The 24,906-nt window shown below is 41.5% G+C and overlaps 2 protein-coding genes across 4 annotated transcripts in view; one reads left to right on the top strand and one right to left on the bottom strand.

The window, feature by feature from the left end:
- Window positions 1-24,905, bottom strand: part of SCRG1 (stimulator of chondrogenesis 1) — a 41,429-nt gene extending 16,524 nt beyond the window's left edge. The window contains exons 1-2 of the mRNA XM_064273570.1: window positions 24,885-24,905; window positions 24,174-24,231 (exon numbers count right to left, since the gene is read on the bottom strand). The gene's annotated coding sequence lies outside the window, so the exon portion shown is untranslated. The remainder of the gene's footprint in view (window positions 1-24,173; window positions 24,232-24,884) is intronic.
- SAP30 (Sin3A associated protein 30) overlaps window positions 1-24,906 on the top strand; it is a 55,345-nt gene that overhangs the window by 27,595 nt on the left and 2,844 nt on the right. Inside the window, exons 5-6 of one of the 3 annotated variants that reach the window (XR_010318792.1) lie at window positions 7,275-7,455; window positions 8,203-10,367. The gene's annotated coding sequence lies outside the window, so the exon portion shown is untranslated. Of the gene's footprint in view, window positions 1-7,274; window positions 7,456-8,202; window positions 10,368-18,887; window positions 19,002-24,906 lie in introns of those variants that run through there. The other 2 variants (XR_010318793.1, XM_064273569.1) reach the window with 2 other exon arrangements.

The following is a 24,906-nucleotide window of genomic DNA, read 5'->3' as shown; positions in this document are numbered from 1 at the left end:
TATGGGACGTGATGAAGAATTTAAAATCATGGAGTATACTGGGAAGCCATTGGGAGATTTTGGCAGGATAGTGATGTGATCTGATTTATGTCTTTAAAAAAAAAAAAAAAAAACCTGCCTGGTTGCTCTTTGAAGATGCATCATGGTGGGGCAAGAATGAATGTAGGAAGACAAGAAGTTATTGGTGAGAGTTGATGGTAGTTTAGAGTAAAATGTTGCAATGGTGATGGTAATAATCAGATTAGGACTACGTTTTAAAGTTGGAGCCAGTAAGATCTAAGGCAAGAAGGAAAGAATCAAGGATAACTCAGGTTTTTGGCGTTAATGGAGATGCCATTTATTGAGCTTAGGAAGAATTGGAAGGAGCCAGTTTTGGGGGAATCCAAGAGTAAGGCTTTGGACAAGTTAAATTTGAGACGTTGTTTGGACATACAAGTGAAAATGTTAAGTAGGCAGTTGAGTATGAGTCTGAAGGTCAAGGCTGGAGATACAAATTTGAGTTCTCTCGTAGTGCAAGTTATGTATTTATTGGCAGTATATATAGACAACGAAGAGAAGAGAAAAAGACTGAAGCCTGGGGAAGTTCAATATTCAGAGGACTGGAAGAGAAAATACCAGCAAAAAGACTGAGGAGACTGCCAGCATCATAAAGGCCAAGACTTCAAGTTCTACTTCTTTTGCATCTCTCAGACAGCCAGCTTCAATGCTAGAATCACAGTTGGTGTTCAGAAACATTCACTGAAGGAAAGGATGAACAAATAAACTGCTGGAAAAGTAAGTGGGTATTTTGCCATACCACGCACCTCCTCTGACTGTGCCCATGCCAGAGCAGAAAATAACATTTCTGCCACCGTCTCAGGCACATACTAAAATGGAAAGTTCCACACTTGGCAAGCACTTATGGTTTTTTTTTTTTTTTAAACACTTCATAGATTGCGGATTTAAACTGAAGTCTTCTTTACTGCAGTGCAGAATTAATAGCTTTAACTATTCTTCAGCAAGTGGGAAAATATCTGGATCAGTATGTTCTTGTGGTACATTGGTTGGTTTTTTCATTAAAGGACACCAACCTTAATCCTTGGCAATCCATCAAGACCATATTTTCAAATGCCAACAGGAGTGAAATTCTCTTTCATTTGAAGTACACGCACTTAAAATTCTTCTTGGACTATACCCAAATTACAAAAGAAAACATAGCCAGAAACTGAAGCTCTGGAGGAATAAGTGAGAGATAAATAGTTATTCACTGGTTCTTTGGATTCAATTTTGTGTAATTAACATTGTTCCTAATGTTGTTTGATACCGTTCATATCCCAATAGTGGTGTAATTTTTAAACAATCAATGCAGAGAATACAGAATTATAAGCAAGACTTTTCTAGTTAAGCAATAAATCATTGCCACCATCTTGTAGGTAGGAAAATTGCAAATTTTGGTTCTGTGAGAGTATTTGGCACCAGCAAGCTTTTGAATGGTTGGAGTTAAATGGAGACTTAAAAAGAAGAATTATCTCATTTGACAGCCAAAACTAACAGGGTGATGTAGTTTAAGTTCAGACTTTTATGGTACAGTGCTCATACAGGCGGCTTATGTCAGTTCTGGGCATGGGCATTAAAAGCAATGGGATGAAATGAAGTTGATGAATTAGAAAGGGCAGTCCATTTTCAAATGTCTTTCAAAAGGCAGTAAGAGAGAAGCAAGAGCTACAGAAGCAAATGAAAATTTGACAGTCCAGAACTTGACGTTTGAAATATCAAAACTACAGTTCAGAGGCTAGCTGAGGGTAATGCATGCCCAGGGGCAGTCTCTAAGTTGTGCCTCCCCACCCCCCAATTTCAAGATGAATAGACATTGATAGTTACCCATCAGCAGGAACACCTTCCCTTGTCTCGTCCTGGCTGCCTCAGTCAGGTGCCTTTCACATTTGTGGCACCTCCGAATGTCATTCAGTGCCTTGTCTGGCACCCCCTTGGACTAGTGCCCTTCCCTCCCTCCCCTATGCCTCTGCTATAGTTGGGAGAGATTAACAGCTTAGTCTGCGATGTTTCCCATTTCTCGTTCCTGGAAGATGAAAATTTATAAATTTTCTCTTTTTTTCCTTATTAACTGTCTAAGAAGAGGTTTGTGCTAGAATGACAGAGAGTCCTAAAGTGACACTTGTTGAAGTGTGTGATAAAGGAACAGAAAAAGTGTCAGAAAGTGGCTAAGTCTTTCAAACATCCTTAAAACAGACATGATCAGCTCAAATACCAAGAGACCTTCACAGTGGAAAAACAAAGTTCAAATCCTCCCAGAAAGGAATCTGCAGAGCAGGCTGGAAGATAATGTTAACATTTAGCCTCACATATTCTAATTGTTTTCCTGGCCACCATAAGTTGTCTTCACTGGACAAAAGGACTAGGACCCATGTGAGCTTTTTGTAGCCTGTGTAACTAACTTAAGGAATTTTAAAGAATGTTTTCTAAAGGGAAAAAGCTTCCCTTTATCTTAGCAGTACAGATACTGTGTTGTGTTCCGTGGTGGGGACAGCAAGGATGAATTCGATGAATTCCCTCTTTGTATCACACACTTAATACTCGTTTCTTTTCAGGAATGAGGATTTTTTAAAAGCAACAAACATTTCCTTTCTTAGATATTGCAGTTAACTTCGTATAGAATATAAAATACAGAGATACAGTCACTGCATTAAAATATATTGTATACCTTTCATCATCCTCATATAGCTCTGAGGGTTGGGGTAACAAGGCCCTGTTTGTGAGGGACTAGAGTCAGACTAAATGTGGACATTAATTATTAAGAAGCTACCTCTTCTTAAACCTATGATTAAATGACCTTCCCAGTCAAGGAGTATACATTTTCTATTCTCTTTCGGTCTGATTCTTTTCTTTTATCCTAACCAGCATCATCTTTTTCACAGTGCACGTACCATCTCCTCAGAAAATCTGTCTCTGTCTTTCCCTTCTGACTCAACACATACCTACACTTCTGCTATAATCCATAGCAACAGCTTGGAGTAAATGACATGAAATGGCCTTTAAAAAGAAAAACGGAAAAAAAAAATACATACCTTTTTTTCCCCTTCTTCTTTCCTTCCAGCCGTCTTGACAGAGGAATCTTCTTAAATGCTCCAAGTCACTGGCTGAGTTTAGGAAAGAGAGGAGAGGAGGTGCTGGAAGGAGGTCTTTACAAATGAGTCTTTGTCTGCCTTGCCTCTTGCCTGGGATTGACAGGCTCACTGCTCCAGCCAGGACTAGGGGAAGGAGTGGAGTGGAAGGAAGACAGGGCTGCAAGAACTGCCTCCTTGGATCCTTCCAAACCAGGCAAGAACAAACTAAATAGCTTCTTTGCAGAGAGTAATAACTAGTCTATACAAGAACCTCAAGGAGGCAGACTCTTGGAGCAATAAAATATAAAGCCTGAGGGATATAAAAAGAACACAAGAGAGTGATTTTTCCTTAAGAGAATTGGGGGGGGGGGCAGGGGGTGAGGAGGAAAAGAAGAAGAAAAAGAATAAGAGAAGAAGGAGAATGTGGAATGGCTGATATAATTTAGGAAGATAGCTGAACACTTCTTCCACTTTCATAGAGGAGGAGGAGAAGGAGGAAGAAGACAAGGGAGGGAAGAAAGGTGGAATGGGTAATACAATTTAGGAAGATAGCTGAGCACCTCCTCTGCTTTCATGGTTGCTTTGTGTTTTTTCATCAAGTTCTCCTCACCAGCAAGATCTCTTATTGCAACGTTTTGGCAGAAGATAAATTCCAACTCATAGTCCAGTGTTCCTGCCGCTCCCGCAAAGAGTCATTACCAGCCAATAGAAAGCAAAAATAAAATGGCTAAAGAAGAAATCTATTCTGTGTCTCAGAAATAAAGGCACACGTGGGATTTCACTCTGTTTTGAGCAAACTGTACTGGAATTGTAGCATCTGTTAAGTATCCTTTAGGATGTTTTTTTTTGTTTTTTAATTCAGTTTGGAGTAGTCTTGCTGGAGTTAGAAATGTTATAAAAGTAAGAATTATCTAGACAGAGAATGAAGGCCAAGGTATTCCAGGTCACATTAACAAAGGTATGAAGGTAAAGAAGAAGGTGATAACTTTGGGAGATTACAGGTAGTTTGGTCTGGGTGGAGCTAGGGCATGAGTAGAAGCTAAAAAAGCTAGGGAGATAAAATTGGAGACATAGAAAGAGGTAAGTTCATGAGGTACCTCATAAATATGCCATGCTAAATTTTTAAAATTTTATCCTGAAGGTGCCTGGAACAATGACGAAAAATATTAAAAGGATAAATGCCCTGGCTGCCCTGTGAAAGAAAGATATGGTGGGAAGGAGAGAGGCAGGAAAGAGGGAGAACAGAGCCTCTTGAAATAATCCAGAAAAGAAGATATTTAGGAAGCAAAATAAAGGGTTTTTCACTAATTAGGTATTTACGTTTAGGGTAGAAGTAGCTGAGAGAAAGGAAGAAGATTTTACTTTTCAAGGCTTAGTTCCCCAGGTGGATGGTGCTTCTACTCGTTAAGGAAAAAGAATACCAATGGAAGAGCAGCTTTGGCTGGAACACAAGTGGGGAGATAGAAATAAGTTAGTTTGTGAACGGTGAGTTTAAGGAACCGTAAGTGCAATTGGGAATGTGTTGTAGGCAGTTGGATAAATGGACCTAGAACTCAAGAAAGAAATCTGGGGTAGGGAATTAGTTTGTCATCAATGTAGGACAAACATGGCTGTGCATACCACTTTAACCTCACTTCAAAGTTCACGAGCTCTTACCGTGTGCCAGGCACTTCACATGTCTGGCTCATTTACTTTGCCCTATCACCCCATGCTCTTCACCATTGCCCTATACAGCCTTTCAGAACAGATAACAGAGTGAGAAGAGAATAGATCAGAACCTTTACCGACCCGTGGCAAGTAAGGGGCAGGTAGAGAACTCGGAAGGAAACAGACAAGGGGTAGCCAAAAGAGTACCGGAAAAATTAGGAGACTGTGGCTATGGAAGCAAAGGCAGAACATTTCAAGAATGGAGGTGAGAGGAAGTGGCGCATGCATACCCGGAAATGGAGGTACATGGAGCAAAGTGAAGGCCAACAGAACCAGATGCAGTTATTAGCCTTGAAAGAGATCGAATCTCTATTTGGTCTCCCTTCCACTGAAGCTAGAGCAAGTGGCGTGGAATTCAGGAAAGGAGATGAGAGGCGCGTGTGCGGTTGACTGCACATTTGCTTTGCGTATGTAAATAGAAGCCTCCTGGAATCCTTACTAAATAAAGGTCATGCCACAGATAGGTTAATTCGTTAAATGTGGGGAAATACGTCATTAGCAGGAGAGAAGTGGAAACTCCTCAGCCTTCCCTCCATCTTGAGAGCTGTCCATCCTGTCTATCCTGAGAAGATCTAGACCAGAAATATAGGGCCAACAATCTGATTTTCTCTGTGTATGGATCCCCTCTTTTCTTCTTTTCCTTCTCGTTTCCCTTTCTGTCTACTTCTTTTTTCACTTCCCTTATTGCATTGCTTGTTTTGTCTTCTTGTATCTGAATTCACAGCTGTTCATAATAGTTGATTGGTTTTTATATTCAGCAATATTAAAATCCATGCAATATGCCTGGCATTGTGCCCTTGCATGCCTGTTTCCAGTTCACAGCAGCTCCTGGGTACCTGTCTCATAGCCTCTGGATCGTGTCCCTGGTCACACAGGAACATTTCCCCTCAGAAACACGTTAGGACCGTGGCTTCCTCGTCCTGTGTTCTGAAATATTTATTGATTACTACCAGAACACGCCATCATTTCTAGGGAGAATTATTAAACATTGTTAAGTTAAATCATTTCTGGGAGAATTATTAAACGTTGTTATGTTAAAAAATGCCTATTACTGTACTCACCCTACCCAAGCATGATCCTCTCTGTAAAACTCCTCTAACTGGTATAATGATGTATAAGAATAAACTGAAGTGTACACATGAAGATTGTGGAAATGGCAAATGTTTTGTGAGCCACATACTATTTACCACAATAAAAAATATATTTTGGCAAAAAAAAAAAAAAAAAAAATGCCTAATGCTGTTCATCAGGATATCCATTGGAGAAGCACTTGAATTGCCAACCAAGGCCTGCAATTAGGAAACCTGTCCTTGTCATTTTTAATTCGGGGCTCATATCTGAAGCCACTATTTATGTTCTTGTACATGGAGAAGACTTTTTTTCTTTTTTTGTCTTGCCCAATGGGGCTGTTAGTTACTCAGGCCACTTGTTGAATCCCAAATTATGTTGCTCTGGAGACAGCTGCAGGTCTCTCTGAGAAAGCCCCTGGAGCTTCCCAAAGTGAAGCTCTTATGTGACATGTATATTTTAAGTAAGTCCGTCCAAATATGCTGTCCAGATTTCTAGAAAATATGTTCAGCTATTTTTTATGTGATGCTCTAATAAGCAAACAGTTTGGGGGTGTATGTGTGCTTTTTGGACATATTATCATATCACTCTTATGTCAATTCAGGTTTGTTACAAATAGAAAGTTGCCTCCACAAAGTAGTGGTGGAGTCAATTCAGGAGTAGAGGATCATTCTCATAGAAGTTAAGCAATTGTGTTGATGATAGTGGTATTAAACTTGAAAAGTGATCTGATAAATATTTCCTAAAAAAAGCAAACAGTAACAACAAAATACTTCTAACCAGATGAAGTATCAGGAGATGTCTCAGATATAAATAATTTCAGACATTGGACATCTTATGCTGGTGAGCAAAAATGGTGGCAGACATAGCACTCTTCCTCTGATTTCCACTGGGAGCTCATGCATATGCCCTGATTTAGAATCTGCCGTGCCTGTGTTCCATAACTGACCCTTTTCTCTCAGTTCCCTCAGGCTTACATCCTTCTGGAATCACTGATGGTAGTAATGTGGGGAGAAGCAGCAGCTGATTTCAGCTTTCATAATTCAGATCCTCCCAGGAGATGGGTAGGACCTGCTTATGTGTATATCCTTGATAAGAGACATTTCAAAACAACTACACTAATTGAAAACTAATTTGCAATATGTTTGTTGAAATGCCACTGAACTACAGACAAATTTACCTTTGAAAATTACCTTTAAAATCTTTCATTAGTTAAAAGAAACAATTAAGCTGCATTATTAACTTGGTTACTTTTGAACTCAGTAAAGGAGTTTTCCTTTTGATTAAAACTGTTTTGAATTTTCCCTTAAGATTTCCTCTTATCTTGGGACATTTCCGCTCAGAATGGTTTTTACAACTGGATTGAACAGGATAACTTTTATTACCCAAATTTAGCATTATGATACTGAAGTGAGACTTACAAAAACAAACTCCATTGAGAAGTCTCAAGTGAGCTTCTTGAGGAGACAGCAGAATTACCAAGGAGCTGTTTTGTAAGATGTTGAACTGAAGCTACTACAAGTACAGGACGAGAAATACTTCTGAGAGGCCTTCGTACTGGAATGCAATTTCTATGGTATGATGTACTTGGCAACTGCTAGGATTCCCACATGGGCAGCTCTGGCTATAACTGATGATAGTAGGGCCAGTCTTCTCGATCAAAAGGTTTAGTCAGCATAGCAGAAACAAGACCTCTTTTATCTGGGCATACAGAGGAAGGCATTGGCTGGGAGTGCTGGACTTTTTCCACGGCATTTATACAGAGAGGTTGTGAGCACCATGAGTAACACACTCTTTAAATGTGATAGAAATAAAGTCAGAAAAATGAACATTACAAGAGGAGCGTGTCGAGAGAAACTGTCTAGTTTTAGGAGCCTGTGGAATACTTAAAGTGCATACTAATGTTAAAATGAGAATAAAATTTGGCAGAAGAGGAGGCCAAGATGGAAAAGAACTTGAAAATAATTCCCTTGATTTCCTGGCAGTCTATAAGAAGCACTGGACTGAGAGTGAATAAAATCACAGCCTGGATCCCAGCAGTAATTTTGTGGTTTGTTGGCAATAAACCTACTCACTTATCAAGCTTAGAAAGATTAAGTGTGTCAGTGTTGGTTTTTGTAGATCCTGAATTATTGCCCTAAACTTCTCAAGGTAGCTTCACAGGTATGAGCATCTGGTCGATTGATAATGCTAACGTTAATAGTAATGATGCTAGTAATAACAACGACATTAACTGCCATTGCCAAGTCTGCTAAACACTTTACAAATTGTGGCTCATTTAATTCTAACTACATACTAATGAAAACCCATTGCCATCAAACAGGGCTCCAGGAATTGGTGGAATACCAACTGAGATGTTTCAACAAACGGATGCAACACTGGAAGTACTCACTCATCTATGTCGAGAAATTTGGAAGAGAGCTACCTGGCCAACCAACTGGAAGAGATCCATATATGTGCCCATTCCAAAGAGAAGTGATCCAATGGAATATGGAAATTATAGAACAATATCATTAATATCACATGCAAGTAAAATTTTGCTGAAGGTAATTTAAAAAACAGTTGTAGTAGTATATCTACAGAGAACTGCCAGAAATTCAAGGAAGATTCAGAAGAGGACATGGAATGAGGGATATTACTGCTGATGTCAGATGGATCTTGGCTGAACACAGAGAACCAGAAAGATGTTTACCTGTGTTTCATTGACTACTCAAAGGCATTCGACTATGTGGGTCATAACAAGTTATGTATAACATTGCGAAGAATGGGAATTCCAGAAGGCTTATTGTGCTCAGGCAGAACCTGTACATTGACCAAGAGGCAAACAGACCAAACAGAACAAGTGGATATTGTGTGGTTTAAAATCAGACAATTTGTGCATCAGGGTTGTATCCTTTTACCATATTTATTCAATATGTATGCTGAGCAAATAATCAGAGAAGCTGGACTGTATGAAGAAAAACACAGCATCAGGATTGGAGGAAGGCTCATGAACAATCTGCAATATGCAGATGACACAATCTTGCTTGGTAAAAGTGAAGAGGACTTAAAGCACTTACTGAGGAAGATCAAAGGCTACAGCCTTCAGTATGGATTACACCTCAACATAATGAAAACAAAAATCCTCACAACTGGACCAATGAGCAACATCAACATAAACGGAGCAAATATTGAAGTTGTCAAGGATTTCATTTTACTTGGATCCACAATCAATGTCCAGGGAAGCAGCAGTCAAGAAATCAAAACATGAATTGCATTGGGTAAATCTACTGCAAAAGACCTCTTTAAAATATTCAGAGAGTAAAGATGTCGCTTTGAGGACTAAGGTGTACCTGACCCAAGCCATGATATTTTCAATCATGTCATATGCATGGGAAATCTGGACAACGAATAAGGAAAACCGAAGAAGAATTGATGCCTTGGAATTATGGTGTTGGTCAAGAATATTGAATATACCATGGACAGTCAGACGAACGAACAAGTTTGCTTGGAAGAAATGCAGCCATAGTACTCCTTCGAAGCGAGAATGGCAAGATTTCATCTCACATACTTTGGTTATGTTATCAGGAGGAACCACTTCCTGGAGAAGGACATCATGCTTCGTAAAGTAGAGGGTCACCGAAAAAGAGGAAGACCCTCGACGAGATGGATTGACACAGTGGCTGCAACAATGGGGTCAAACATAACAACAACTGTGAGGATGGAGCAGGATCGGGCCACATTTCATTCTTTATACATAGGTTCGCTATGAGTTGGAAATGACTCAATGGCACCTAACAGCAACAAACTTACAAGGTAATTTTTCAGAGGGAACAATAGAGGCTCAAAAAGATTAAGCAACTTAATCAAGATCGCCCAGCTGTTAAGTCATGGAACTGAAACTGGAAACACAGACATACTTCAAAACTATGCTCTGGGACCGTTTCCTCAATAAACAGTGAAAAGAATAGAGATATTAGAGGATCTAGAATAACAATACTATTTAAAAACATTTAGCCCATAATCTGTGCATGAATGAACCATACCTACTGTCTGTGAATCATAGATCATCACTCCTAGTGTGCCTCCTCAATCTATTTTCTGATGATGCTTGGCTTGAAATAATTCTTACCTGGACACTTATAAACTAAAATCAGCTGAACTGAGTTTCTTACAAAATCGGATATGGAAAATTGCCAAAATGCCACTCAGTCCCTTGGATAGAGTTTCCAAGTTATAGTAGGGGTAAAATTATAGTGCCAGGCACTCAGGAAATAATGGTTGCATGAATGAGTGACTGAAGTTCTTGGGTAGCGGATAGGTTCTTGGGGACTTTCACTTTTCAATAATTTCCTATTGTGTGCCTACTGTGTACTATGATTGACATTGTAGTGTCACTGAGGATGAAGTTCAGCAGCTAGCCACCACAGTTTTTTCAAGACTTTCTCCAAAGTGTGGACTACTTACCACAAACTAGGCTGCTAAACCCTACTGTAAAGCCTCAGTTTGCTCATTTGTAAAATAAGAGCTTTGGCTGATTTCTTTATGGTCCCTTTCATTTCCCACTTTCTGTGGACATGATTCTCAATATTTGTTTTTAAATAACCTTTATTTTAGAACAGTTTCAGACTTACAGAAAAATTGCAAACATCATACAGAGACTTCCTATATACCCCATACCTTGTTTCTCCTGTAATTAACACCTTTCAGTGGTATAGTGGAGCCCTGGTGGTGCAGTGATTAAGAGCTACGGCTGCTAACCAAAAGGTCAGCAATTCGAATCCATCAGCCACTCCTTGGAAACCGTATGGGGCAGCTCTATTGTGTCCTATAGGGTCACTATAAGTTGGAACCAACTGAACGGCCACAGATTAGTATAGTACATTTGTTACAACTGATGTACCAATATTGATACATTATTATTAACTAAGGATTCTCTGAATGATGCAATGTGCTCAGATACTAACTGAAAGGTTTGGAGATTTGAGTCCACCCACAAGACCCTCGGAAGCAAGTCTTGGCAATCTATTTCTGAAAACTCTGTCATCGTGAGCCCTGTGGAGCACAATTCCACTCTGACACACAGGTGTTGGAACTGACTTAATGGCAACTGGTATTACTAACTAAAGTCTATACTTTATTCAGATTTCCTTAGTTTTTACCTAATGTTCTGTTCCAGAATCCCACCCAGGATACCACATCGCATTTGGTTGTCATGCTTCTTTGAGCTCCTCTTAACTGTGAGTTTCTCAGACTTTCCTTGTTTTTGAGGACCTTGGAAGTTCTAAGGAGTATTGGTCAGGTATTTTGTAGATTACTCCTCATTTGAAATTTTTTCTGATGTTTGTGTTATGATAAAATGTGTGTTACATGTTTTTTTGGACAAATATCACAGAGTTAAAATGCCATTTTCATCATATCAAGGGTTGTTGTTGTTAGGTGCCGTCGAGTTGGTTCCAACTGATAGAGACCCTATGTACAACAGAATGAAACATTGCCTGGTCCTGTGCCACCCTCACAATTGTTATGTTTGAGCCCATTGTTGCAGCCACTGTGTCAATCCATCTCATTGAGGGTCTTCCTCTTTTTCACTGACCTACTTTACCAAGCATCATGTCCTTCTCTAGGGACTGATCCCTCCTGATAATATGTACAAAGTATGTGAGACAGTCTCACCATCCTTGCTTCTAAGGAGCATTCTGGCTGTATTTCTTCCGAGACAGATTTGTTTGGTCTTTTGGCAGGGTCACTATGAGTTAGAATTGACTATATCAAGAGTACCTGCTATCAATTTGGCTTATCACTGTTGATATTAACTTTGATCATCTGGCTAAGGAATGTTTATCAGCTTTCTTTTCCACTGTCTTAGTTACTCTTTATCCACCCCTTTCTATTCTGTACTCTTTGGAAGGCAGTAACTATGCACAGCCCTGCCTAAGGAGTGAGGAATTTTGTTCCACCTCTTGGAGGCTGTGTATCTACATCAATTATTTGGAATTCTTCTGGACAGTAGATTTGTCTGTTCTCCACAATTTACTTATTCAATTACTTATGTCAGCATGTATTTATGAATATTTATTTTGTACTTGAAATTTGAACCCAACATTACTTTTTTTTTTTTTTTTTGGTGCTCAAATTATTCCACGTTTGGCCATTGGAAACTTTTCCAGTTGACTCGTGTCCCTTTGTCATATCCCCACCAAGCTGGGCTTCATTTCTTTTTTATATTCTAACATTATGAGATGCTCCAGGCTCAACCTGTATATTTCCTGCCCCAGCCCTAGAATCAGCCATTTCTCGAAGAAGCCCTAGTTCCTTTTATTGGAGGACGGTTTAGAAACCAACATCTAGTTACTAGGTGTGTGTGTTGTTACTGAGGTGTCATTGTTTCTAGGCTCTCTCTGCTGACAGAGAAAGGAAATTTACGTGTGTATACTAACCCATGTATACCCCCTAATTTCTATATGTAGCCATCTGTACCTATATGGAGCCCTGATGGTGCAGTGGTTAAGTGCTCGGCTGCTAACCTGAAATGTCAGCAATTCGAATCCACCAGCTCTGCAGGAGGAAGGTGTGGCAGTCTGCTTCCATAAAGATTTATAGCCTTGAAAAACCCTATGGGGCAGTTCTACTGTGACCTATAGGGTTGCTCTGAGTTGGAATCCAATCAATGGGAATGGGTTTTTTGTTTTTTTTTTTTTTGGTATCTATTTTTTTTTTTTATGTCAAGGCAAACATGAGTTTATACTGATATTACCAACTCTAATCCATTACCACATGAATCATTCTCGTCTCCTTCACTTGTTATCTGTAACCTCATACTTCAACAGGGAAAAACCTGGCTCCCACTATCTGCCATTTACTTAATTGTTCAATTCCAGTATACACGTATAGCAGTATCAGAATGATTAATTTGCACCCCTATGGGAAACAGTTTTATCCGCTGGAGTACAGTGCTTATGTCCAGTGTCTTACAGACTCCACTTATCTCCAGAGTTGCTTAGATCAGCACTTCACACCCCTATCCCCCCACCCAGCCACTCACACACACTCTTCAGTAAGCTTGTTTCATACATTCATAGTACAGTTAGATTGTTTTGTTATACATTCTACATTCCATCCTGGAATCCCCTAACCTCCTAAATAATATTTTTAAATTTGCATACATTAAGGTTACCCTTTGTGCTGTAGAAGTCTATGGGTTTTGACAAATACATGGTGTCACGTACCTACCATCATACTATCATACAGCATAAACTCGCCGTCCTAAAAATCTGTGCTTCACTTATTCAGCCCTCAACCCTGGAAAACTATGAATCATTTTCCCTCTACAGTTTTACCTTTTCCAGAATGTCATATATTGGATTCATACAGTATGTTGCTTTTTCAGACTGGCTTCTTTCATGTAGCAATATGTATTTAAGATTTATCCAGGCATTTTTGTGCCTTGATAACTTATTTTTTATTAATGAATAATATTCCATTATATGGATGTACCACAGTGTGTTTATCCATTCACCTAATAAAGGTCATCTGGACTGCCTCCAGTTTTTTGGCAATTATGAATGAATCTGCTGCTATAAACATCGCATGCAGGTTTTAAGTGGACTTAAATTTTCAAACTAGTTGGTCTGTATTTTTTTTAGCATTTGTTTTTCAGGAACAACCCTTCCTTGTTGGTTGGTAATCATCTAGCCTTTATGTGGCTTCTTAAATCCACTCCTACTACTACCGGTTGCTGTTGCGTCACCTCTGACTTATGGCCGCCCCGTGCGTTTCAGAGTAGAACTATGCTCCACATGGTTTTCAACGGCTGATTTTTCAGAATTAGATTTCCAGGACTTTCTTTTGAGGTGACTCTGGGTAGACTTGAACCTCCAACCTTTCTAGGTGGATTTGAACCTCCAAACTTTCAGTTAGTGGAGCATGTTTAAAAAATTCTTGGTGGCAGCATCTGACCTCCTCTAACTTCACAAGGAGGAAAGAGAATCAAGATCAACAGCCCAAGGCTGATTCCTATGAAATGGAGGTCAGTTATGCCTCCTCCCTCCGCCATCTTCACCAATTCTCACACCAGCTGTCCCTCCCACGGCACTGTCTACTTCTCTGCTGAGTTTGATCATTCATTGCAGTGCCACCCAGAACTCACACACAGTACTTATGATTATGGGTTTTACTAGGGAAGTAACAGGTTACAGTTCAGGTTCAGGAACACTCAGGATACAGTTCTTCCATCAGGACAGCCTCTTCTCAGTGGTGCCCACAAGCATACCTCTCTCTGGCCCTTGGCCTCTGCCCTGCTCAGGCAAGTGCTACAAAGCTCTTTCAGCTCTACAGATACGTGAAAGAGACACCCCACTCTACCAGTAAGCCTCGTCCTGAAGGTGCTCAGCTCTAGCTCTGTGGGTCTGCAAACCTAGCTCCACCAAGTGCCTGGAGGCATTCTGCCCCTCCAGCAAGCTTCCTGTCCAAAGGCACTCAGCTTTCTCACTCCATGGGCCAGGAAGCCCAATGTGCAGTCTCCTGCCAGTCTCTCCTGTGCCATTTCTCTGCTACTGCTTCTCTGCCACTGCTTCTCAGCTGTGTTCAGTGTTACAGTTCTCTTTGTCCCTCTTTCAGTCTCCTGGTTCCAGGAGCTTCTCAGCACAAGGATCCCGGGTCCAAAGGACACACCCTGCTCTTCGTTCTTCTTCCTTGGTGGTAGAGAGATCCTCTTCTCCCGCCTCTGGTATGGCTCATTTTAAGCCTAGTAGGATGGTAAAGGAAACCCTGGTGGCATAGTGGTTAAGTGCTATGGCTGCTAACCAAAGGGTCGGCAGTTCGAATCTGCCAGGTGCTCCTTGAAAACTCTATAGGGCAGTTCTACTCTGTCCTATAGGGTCACTATGAGTTGGAATTGACTTGACACCACTGGGTTTGGTTCAGTTTGGTTTAGGATGGTAAAACTGACCAATTCCCTCATTAGGGTTCCATATACCTTATTAGCATGGTCCCACCCAATCATTTGGTGGGAGTTACAAAGACCATAGCTAGAAAGACCATGTTAAATAATTCATTGCACCACAACATGTTAACTGTACCACATAAATAGGAACTGCAAAATATAGCTATTTAAAAAATAATAAATGCTTTTAAATAATAAATATGTTCAGAATCGGGAAACATTTTAATAAAAATATAAACAATGAAACCATATTTTACGGAAAAAAGGACCTTAAATTTAGGGCAATTTAGCAGTGTTTACATTTAATGTTCTTTGAAATATGAGCACACCTGTGGTCTACTACCACCAGGGCTAGTGCTACAGCTGCTAACCAAAGTGTGGGCAGTTCGAATCTGCCAGGTGCTCCTTGGAAACTCTATGGGGCAGTTCTACTCTGTCCTATAGGGTCGCTATGAGTCGTAATCAACTCAACGGCACTGGGTTTGGTTTTTTTTTGTTTTTTTGTGGTCTGCCAAGACCATTTCTTTTATGTTGCAAATAGGGAAAATTATAGGTGTTAAGTTAACTGTGAAAGTTTTCCTTTATTATTCCCTAACTGCAATAAAACACATTAAAAATTACATGTTTGGAAATCCAAATAAAAGCATTTGCAAGTGGAAATAGTAAATACAATATAGTATTAGATAATTAAAACCAGTTCCCTTTATATGTGTATGTATCAGATAGAACATGAAATGCCAAGAAATAGTAAGCAATGGAAACACTTCCCCTGGATATTTCATCTCCAAACACATGCTAAGTTTTACGTACAATATAATCCTATGAAAACATAACTTGTTGTCCCATAGGATGTGGGTACACATTATAGTGGGAGACGAATATGTCCATCAAAAGTCCAAAACATAATACAGTTCTAAAATTAAAAAAGTAAAGAAAAAAAAACAAACCCTTCTGTAACACAGCTTTCTATCAAATGGCAAGTTAGTCTTTAGTACTAATATTCCAAAGAAGGCTTCTTCTTTGGAGATGAATCAATAGAAATTACTCCCAAATCATTACCACCTTACAAAATTTTTACTGTATTTTCCCACAGTATCCAGGTGACTTTTGCTGGGAGGTTTGTCCAGTATGGATCAAGTATAATATATCCTGACATCAGAAAGTTTTAAAACTGTATTCTATGATTTACTTTGTGTCTAAAGTTACTTGATATAAAATATTTGAGAAAATGGAGAAGGTAAAATACCAGTGAGAATGAGGGGGTTTAAGAACAACATGCCATGTTGCTAGGTGCCCTTGAGTAGGCTCCGAACAACATTGACCCCATGTACAACAGAACAAAATGCTGCAAGTTCAATGTATTTTCTCTCTTCATAATGCTTATGATCTTTCTAATGTCAGAAAATTAATGAATCTAATGCCATTTTAGAAAATGCTTGGATTTTCTTCCCTGACTTAAAAGGTTCTGGAGTTTCTCAGCTAGGAAACTGTCTCCCTGAGAGGTGAGGACTAGTTTACTGAGAAGCCTGGAGAGTCCGGGCCTTTAGACCAGCAGAAGGAGTTTGGGAGAGAATCCTGGGACTCTGATTCTGTTTGAAGTAGACCAGGCCTTATGTTTCATTATATGGCAGATTCTGTAGCTGGATCATATCCCTTTTAGTATAAAAGATCATCACAGAGAAAATCCTCCTTCTATCCCTCCTTTCATTGCCCCTTCTCCATGTGATAGGGTGCCCTTCATAGTTGCTTCCAATGTCCTGGAATCTCTTCCTATTCTTTGTATTGAATTGCATCCCCCCAAAATAAGTGTTAACTTGGTTAGGCCATGATTCCCAGGATTGTGTGGTTGCCCTCCACGTTGTGATTTTCCTGTGTAATAAATCATAATCTCTGCCTGTGGTTAAAGGGGATTAGCCTGGAACATAGCACCTTGCTCAGGTCACATCCCTGAGCCAATGTAAAGGAAGTTCTGTTGGGGTGTGGCCTGCACTGCCTTTTATCTTACAAGAGATTAAAGGAAAGGGAGGCTAGTGGGGGGTGGAGGGAGACCTCATACTGCCCAGAAAGCAGTGCCGGGAGCAGAGCACATCCTTTGGACCCAGGGTTCCTGTGCAGAGAAACTCCTAGTCCAGGGGAAGACTGATGACAAGGACCTTCCTCCAGAGAGAGAAAGCCTTCCCCTGGACCTGATGCCCTGAATTTGGACTTGTAGCCTACGACTGTGAGAGAATAAATTTCTCTTTGTTAAAGCTACCCACTTGTGGTATTTTTGTTATAGCAGCACTAGATGACTAAGACAGCTCCCGTGAAGATCTATGCTCCATATCCTTCTACTTTACCTCTCAAGTAGGAAGAAAACTCATAAGCATCTCAGACCAATCTATTCCTAAGTGACAATTTTTACCTGTTCCAACTTCCCAGAAACATTCCTAGTGATTTGAAACTTAGTATTTTTTCTAGCTACAGAAGCGCCAAGATGGACCAAGATCTTTGCCAAACCAAATGAACCCCTTTGCCATCGAGTTGATTCTGACATATAGCAACCCTACAGGACAGAGTAGAATTGCCTCATTTTCCAAGGAGTAGCTGGTGGATTCCAACTGCCAACCTTTTGGTTAGCAGCTGAGCTCTTAACTACTGCACCACCAGGGCTTCAAGATCTTTGATAGTTTCCTGAATATTCTTAAATATGCCAGTAAAAGGTGAGTAGATATATATGTCTCCGGGGAAAGGAGATTTTGTGGCTTTACAAAGACTATTCTTCCGAATATGCCCCTGGGATGCCAAACCAAATTTACCTAAGGCCAAGGATCCTCCAGAAGGAAAGGGATCAAGACCCTACCTCCTGCTCTTTTGAGAGTCAATATAAATAGAAGTCTCTGAAACCCTGAGCTAGCCCTGAGATCCTCTGGTAGAAAAAAAAAAAAAAAAAAATCAGAGATCTCCCAGGAAGAAAGAGGGAGTCTGGCCTAGTGACTTAGGCTCAACTCCAGGGCCTGGAGGTTTGTGGGGGACAGCTTACTCTAGATACAGTGTGTGGCTGTGGGTAGAAACCCAATTAGCCTTGACCACTTTGGCAAAGCCGTCATGTTTGGGGAACAGTGGCTGATTGTGTGAATGTAAACCAGTAAGCTGCTGTCATCTTGGGAACATGTGGGAAGTACCACCCTGCTGCCTGTACAGGGTTTTGCAGCAACAAGGACATCCTTACAGCTGTGGGCAAGGACACACTAGAATGGAACCTGTCAGAACCGGTTGTCAATAGCAACACCACGTAGAAGTGATGATTAAACCTGGAAGCTGTTAATGAACTGGTTTGTTCTCTCCACATGAAATATTGAAACAAGACTAATCCCTTTGTACTGAGTTAAGTTCCAAGGGTTCTGGACAATTTGGGGAATGAAAAGTCCTTCAGTGAGAGATACAAAATTACCTACAGTAATTTGAGCACATAATTGAAAAATGAAGAGTGAAGCCCAAATTTTGTGTCCTAAACTGAAGGAGGTCATAAAATTATATTAATATGCCAGTGTTCATTATGAATCTTCAAGAGCTCTAGTGTTTGCCAAAGTTACTTGTCCACTGAGCCTTTTTTTTTTTTCTTTTTTTGAGGGAGTAGGTTCCAAGGAACACTTGTCAGAAAATACTTCTCTAATGTCAGAATTTTAGATGCTAGATCAAGCCAAAGGAGCAGTAAATTTGGGGCTGGGGCCCTTTCCTGGCACCCACTGATATGGTTGCTTAACCGGGCCCACCATGCTCTGTTGTTAATCACTATGTTCACGTACCTCTAACCCAAGGAGGACTAGTGTGCAGGGAGAGGGTGCTGAAATGGGATCCCCACACTTTCTTTCCCCTCAGCTGCATCTGTCATTTACCTCTGAGTAATAACCACCACTTCCAATCACTTGTTGATTCCACGAGAGTAGGGATTTCCATCTATTTTATTCTCTTACATATTCTCCGAGCCTAGAACTGTGCCTGGCACACTGTAGGTGCTCAACTATTTGAAGAATGTCTGAATGCCTGGTCTATCATTGTCCTGGCAAAGTTACCAAAATCCAACACCCCTTTCTTTTACACAGTTCGTACCTCGTGGCTGCAGAGCCGGAGCTTACAGAAGATTTGGGAGTTCTGAGGACAGCAGTGTCTGGAAATTCTTGACCAGGTTTGGGAGCCCCAATCCTAAGCAACAAATGGTAAGTAACAATTTCCTTTGTCAATCAAATGAAACCCATATTTTCCTAAGTCAGACTGATCTGGGATGGGGGGAGGGATCCAATGGAGCCATTTCAAACCCCACCAGCTGAACTGCTATTCCCCCCATCTAAGGATGATGAACAACATATTTAACAGCATATTTATGGCAGCATAAGTTATATAAATAAATGCATATAGTCATTAAAGTCATATATATAAATGCATTTACATAAATCAATATATAAACAAAAATTTTAAATATTTTCTGTTTATTCTCTAAGTAAACTAAACTATCATGAAACCATTCACTGTGTGATATATCTTGCAAGGCAAAGTGTTCACCGAATCCTACTAATAATTTCTAAATCATTGTTGATAATAGAAATTATCGGTACGATTTCATGTTTTGATAAGCTGTCACTAGACTAAATGCTGCCTGTCTCTAAGCCATGATTTATGTAGGAAATGGCACCAAACCCTTCCAATAACTTCCCCATTAAATGATGATTATTAGATCTGGGGCCAGGCACTGCAGCCGCAGAAGGGTGTCTGAACGGACTGCCTGTCATGTCCTAGATGCTTGTGCTTCTCTCATGGTCTGTACCTGGTGAGCCTTTGCTTCCACCCCCACCTACAACACTGCCACCAGCCTGGCCTGTTCCACTACTCCTGCCAACCCTGGGGCCCAGTGGCACTGCCTTCCTCCCAGCTACCACTTTGGTCTACTCAGCTCCTGCCTCAACGTCTAACTGCTCTGGAACCAAGCCACATTACCACTTCCTCAGTGGCCACGGGGCCATGTTGTCAAGAGACTTGTAGTCTAACAAGCTATTCACCAACCACCAGGGCAGTGTTGCTGTACTTTAACCTGAAATAACACCATGCTAGTTTTGACTCAATATCAGCCAACCCCTTCTGAGTGGTTCAGAAAGTCCCGAAGTCTTCTCTAAAACATGCTAAAACAAGGCCATTAATGCTGTTGTCTTCTGTCTCATGATATCTACCATTTCTTCTTCTGTCCACCACTTCCATAAAAGCCCCCATATTTATGCATTGATCCCTGGAAGCAGCTACTGTTTTTGCTTTAGCTCTTAAAGTCATTGAAGTGGTCACTCTTGCTGGGCCTCTACCCCTGAGCTAAAGCAGCAGAAAATCCCCTCCACTGGCCTGCATGGCACACTGTTGCCATGGCTGCCTTCTTCTCATGTCTTATTTCTTACTACAACCCTGAGTGTCTGGGCAGCCAAACCATAAAACAATAGGAGCATCATACCACACCCAAGTGATTGTTGCCTTCTAGCTCACCATTTTCTGAAGACCGGATTTTGACGCTCCTTCTGCTCTGGGTAATTTTTAACTCCTAATAGTTTAGGAGCTCAAGAAGAGGTCTTTGACCTCAGTGGTTTAGGGAAATTGTTCTCAGCATGGCTGAGTATCAGAATCAGCCAGCTGAGAGGGGTCGAGGCACGAAGATTGGGAAAACTCCAGGTGAACTGGATCTACACCCAGGATTGAGGCCCTTTAGCTTAGGGGTCTGTTTTGGGGGAGGCAAATATTCAGTCTTCCCTTCCATCTATCATGCTTACTCTGTTGGATCTACTGGCATGCCTCAATGGGATGACTTCTCAGGAAATTCACGAACAGCTTACATTGTTGCTCTGGGGCTCCCGCCAATTCTGTGGACCGCTCCTGTGAATACTAGTGTGCAATTGCCTTTAGGTTGATTCCATAAGTTGCGTTTCAAAATAATTTAAAAAAAAAAGAAGAAAAAACAACAACCCAGCATCACACGGAAACCACTTTTAGTTGCTCCATTTCCTGGAGCCTATAACTGGCAAGGTGCCGAGGACAAGATGTATTCAATTCAAATTAAAGCAAAGTTGTATTAGGAGAAGCAGATGGCCCACCTGAGGTGAAAAAATTACTTTTCTTCAGGTCACGGCAGTTTATTCACCTCGGAAATGTGTATGGGCCAAACAAACAAAACACACTACGGCATTCTGCAGATGAACAGAATAATGGGTGCTGAGCAAGGCTCTTCCTGCCTCCAGGCAGACCATGGGAATTGGTCATACACATATATTAAAGTGCCCCCAGAACTTGAAATTCATTCTGTCAGGACCTGATTGAAGAGACAAACCATCAGTAGCCCCTTTGAGAGCTGGTAATGAGGGGATGAGAAGATTGGGGATTACCCAAGGATGGTGAAGATGAGATGCATACAGATTCAGGAAAACAAGACTGAACGTAAAACAAAGCAGTGATGGTTGTGCTCTCCATCTGGCAATAAATGGGGTTAATGGTAGTGGAGGTGCAGTAGGCAATCTGCCTCCGTTTGGAAAAGGGGAGATGAGGCAGGAGAGAATCGTTGCTGGTTATCTAATGCTTCCTAGAGGAGAGACAATTTTCCTGGACTTGTGTTTAGCTCACTTTGAAAGCACATTCCACCCAGAAGACTTTTCCAATACTCACATGAAACATACCTGTTCGACAAGCAACATTCTGATTATGAATTTGATCTCCCAAGTACCCTAATAATGGGTAGGATGTACCCTGGGTTGAGGAAACAAGTTTTGAGGTCCCTGGAAATGTTTACTGTGCCCCCGTTATAAATAAATTCTTCTGTTTGATATGTCAGTCTCTTGAGAGTTCGGTTAGCGTAGGTTAGTCCGGCAGCCTATTTGCCCAGCGTCACAGACAGATCCACTCATTGGCCCTGCACAGATGAGCCATAGCCCAGAGCATTGTGACCACTACCCAGTGGGGTCCTGTGAGGCCCCACGAAGCAGCCCCTGGCCTTCTTCCCTGACATCTTTGCCTCTCTTTAAATTCAACACACAGCATCCCAGAAGGTCATCTTCCTACTTGTTTCTTTAAAGTCAACGGAGGATACTTCTAAATTATCTTCTCAGCAATGCGTTCTAGTACCTCATAGCCTAGCTCTGAACCTTAGCGGCAAGTTGCATGGTCTGTAATCACACTGTGGCCATACAGTTTCACCAAGCAGCACACGTACAGATTCCTGTGGTCCCTGCTGTCCTCTTCATCTTGAGAAAGCGGGCCACATTGAGGCCACATAATGATGTAGGAGGGCCCACATGTGCTTTAGCAAGGAAAGGAAGAATTGCTCCACCAAACAGTTCCTACCCAGTCTCCCTTGGGCCCCCTGATCACATAACTTGAAAGGTGGGTGATTTGGGTTATGTGAAGAAAGGGTAGAGTGTTATCATCCCCGAGAGCAGAACTAGATGGTATGGCCTTCTATCAACTTTGCCCACAGCGGTTGTGGGCGAGTGGAAGGCTTTGCCCGCTTTTGCCCAGTCAGAGAGAATGTGAGCTTCCATGGCTTTCCCAGGTGTTCTCTTCTCTGACTCTTGTAAAGATGGGGCATCGTCATATCAGTCGTCCTCCCCTGATTGCCTCTGTCCTAGGAAGTAAATGGTTAATACCATGCACCTGTTGGTCACTATTGCCCAGTTGTTGATTTGCTGTGGGACATTTGTCCATTGGCCTTTTGGTGAACAGTAGTCTTTGCCCATTTCCAGAATGAGATGGAAGCAGCGGTGACCCAACTCTAGAAATTATCTACCCACCTGAATCCCAAAAATTGCACTGTATCCATCGAAGAGGAAATTATCTTCCTTTTAAATGCAAAACGGAAATATCAATATTGCAAATAATTATTTTGGAGAGTTGTAAAAAAGACTAACAATGATAACTACTGTGAAAATTCTCTCAACGTTACCATTTCATAAGCAAGATAGCAGACACATTCTCTGCAAACTGAGATTCATAAAGGTTCTGTGAGGTGGCAAGATGGGATTGCAATTCAACGTGTTTATTGCTGCCACAGGCTGTGGCTACCCTCTTGTGAAGCCAGGTGTCCGTTAGCCAGAGACTGAGTAGTTACAGCAGAGAGCATTGTGTAACTCCTTCCTCTTTATTTCTTGTGGACCAGGGAGTATCCCACATCTCAAGCTGTAGGCCAGCTTAATAGATTCCAGTTTGGGGTATCTCCCATCACGAGAGCTCAGCATCTCTTGCGAAAGTGGCCACAAATAACCGTGATCACTAGATCTGTCTCTGTGCTGATGTTGAATGTGACATGCACATAAGGGCAAGCGAATCGCCTTGTCATTAAAGAGAACGAGAAGTGACACATAAGGTCGCTATGAGTCAGAGCCCTAACAACAACAATAGCCATACTGCCTTTATTTCTCATGGCAAATCTGTGAGATGGCAGCTATTTTCCCTATAATTATGGATGGGACAGAGGCCCAGAGACATTAAGTAATTTGTCCAAGGCAACAGAGTACCTAAAAAGCCTAAAATAAAACTTCCTTTCTGGCTAGTTCTGTGGAGGAGAAGTGGGATGTCAACACTGGATTTTAGGACTTAAACCCAGGCCCATCTGACCTCTAAACCACTGCCCCTTCCTTTGTATAATGTTGCCACATTCACGTACAAAAGGCTAAAGAAATGTCACAGGATTTTAAAGGCACCACTGATAAAATGATATGTAACAAGCGTTTTTTTAGTAAAGGCCAGCACTTGACTGCTCGCCACAGCAGGCAAAACCCTAGGAGGGCCTTTAAGGACTGACGTTTGTGCACCACGGGGTGGTCTCAGTGCCAGCAAGGTAGGAACAAGCACCGTCTCTGTTTAATGTCTGTGAGAAGTGCGAGAATAACCTCAGTACTGCCACCCCAGTCCTCTTCCCACTTCCAGTCAGTGGCCCTGACCTTTTCCTGGTTACCCAGGAGTCGTCTTTCACAGTGACCTAGCCTGCTTCAAGCTCCTTGATTTAAAACGCTGCCAAGTCCTAGCGACTCTGTTGCTGCAGCATCTTACCCGTTTCTGTTCCCGTGTTCTATTTCCCACCGCCCTGGTCCGACCTTTGCCACGTGGACTCTGGGCTGTTCCAAGGGCCTCCTTGCCACCCACTCCTTGCTCCCATCACAAGGCTGCTAGATACCGCATCCTAAAGCACAGGTCTCCTTATTTCACATCTCTGGTTATTTCTGCGCAAAAGGAGAAAAAAAAAAAAAAAAAAAGGAGAGAAGCTGCCAAATTCCGAAGCCGAGCCCTACAAGAGCCTTGTCTGAGACGGTCACAAAACTCGGAGGGTCCTCTTCCGAAGTGAGGCCCTGGGACTAGAATGGATGCCGTACCTTCAAAGTGGTGCTTTTGGAGGGACGCTCAGATGTGAGAATTCTGCTTCATAACCATCTAGAAGGAGAAAATAAAATTGGCCTAGAACTAAGGCCTTGGGGCGGGGGGAGTCCTTTTTTCATTAACTTGTTTTCTAGCGCCACCTGGTGCTAAAACTAAAGAACAGTTCTAGAGAAAAAGCAAAACCCAATTTTAGATGTTTCCCATCCCAAATAGAAGCCCTGGTGGTGCAGTGGTTAAAGCCCTTGACTGCTAACTGAAAGGTCAGCAGTTCAAACCCACCAGCTGCTTTATGGGAGAAAGATGTGGCAGTCTGCTTCCATAAAGACATACAGCCCAGGAAACCCTATGGGGCAGTTCTACTCTGTCATAGAGAGTTGCTATAAGTTGGACATGATGGCAATGGCTTTCGGTTTTTTGGGGGAGGTTGATATTCCAGATTAGGGGCCCTGGTGGCACAGTGGTTAAATGTTTGGCTGCTAACAAAAAGGTCAGCAGTTCAAATCCACCAGCCACTCCTTGGGAACCCTATAGGTCAGTTGTACTCTGTCCTTTAGGGTCACTATGAGTCGGAATTGACTGAACAGCAACAGGTTTTTTTTAATTCTAAATTAAGGATCTTGAGTACTGGGAGGAATTTTAGGAATCATCTAGGTAGCTGCTTCGTTTTATAGATTAGTAGTTTACCAATTATTTCAACAGAACTCAACCCAGAGTTCTTGAATCCCAGGC

The sequence above is a fragment of the Loxodonta africana genome, chromosome 21 (assembly GCF_030014295.1).
Source record: "Loxodonta africana isolate mLoxAfr1 chromosome 21, mLoxAfr1.hap2, whole genome shotgun sequence".
NCBI lineage: Eukaryota > Metazoa > Chordata > Mammalia > Proboscidea > Elephantidae > Loxodonta > Loxodonta africana.
Note: the sequence above shows the minus strand (reverse complement) of the source record. Positions and strands in the feature narration are given on the sequence as shown.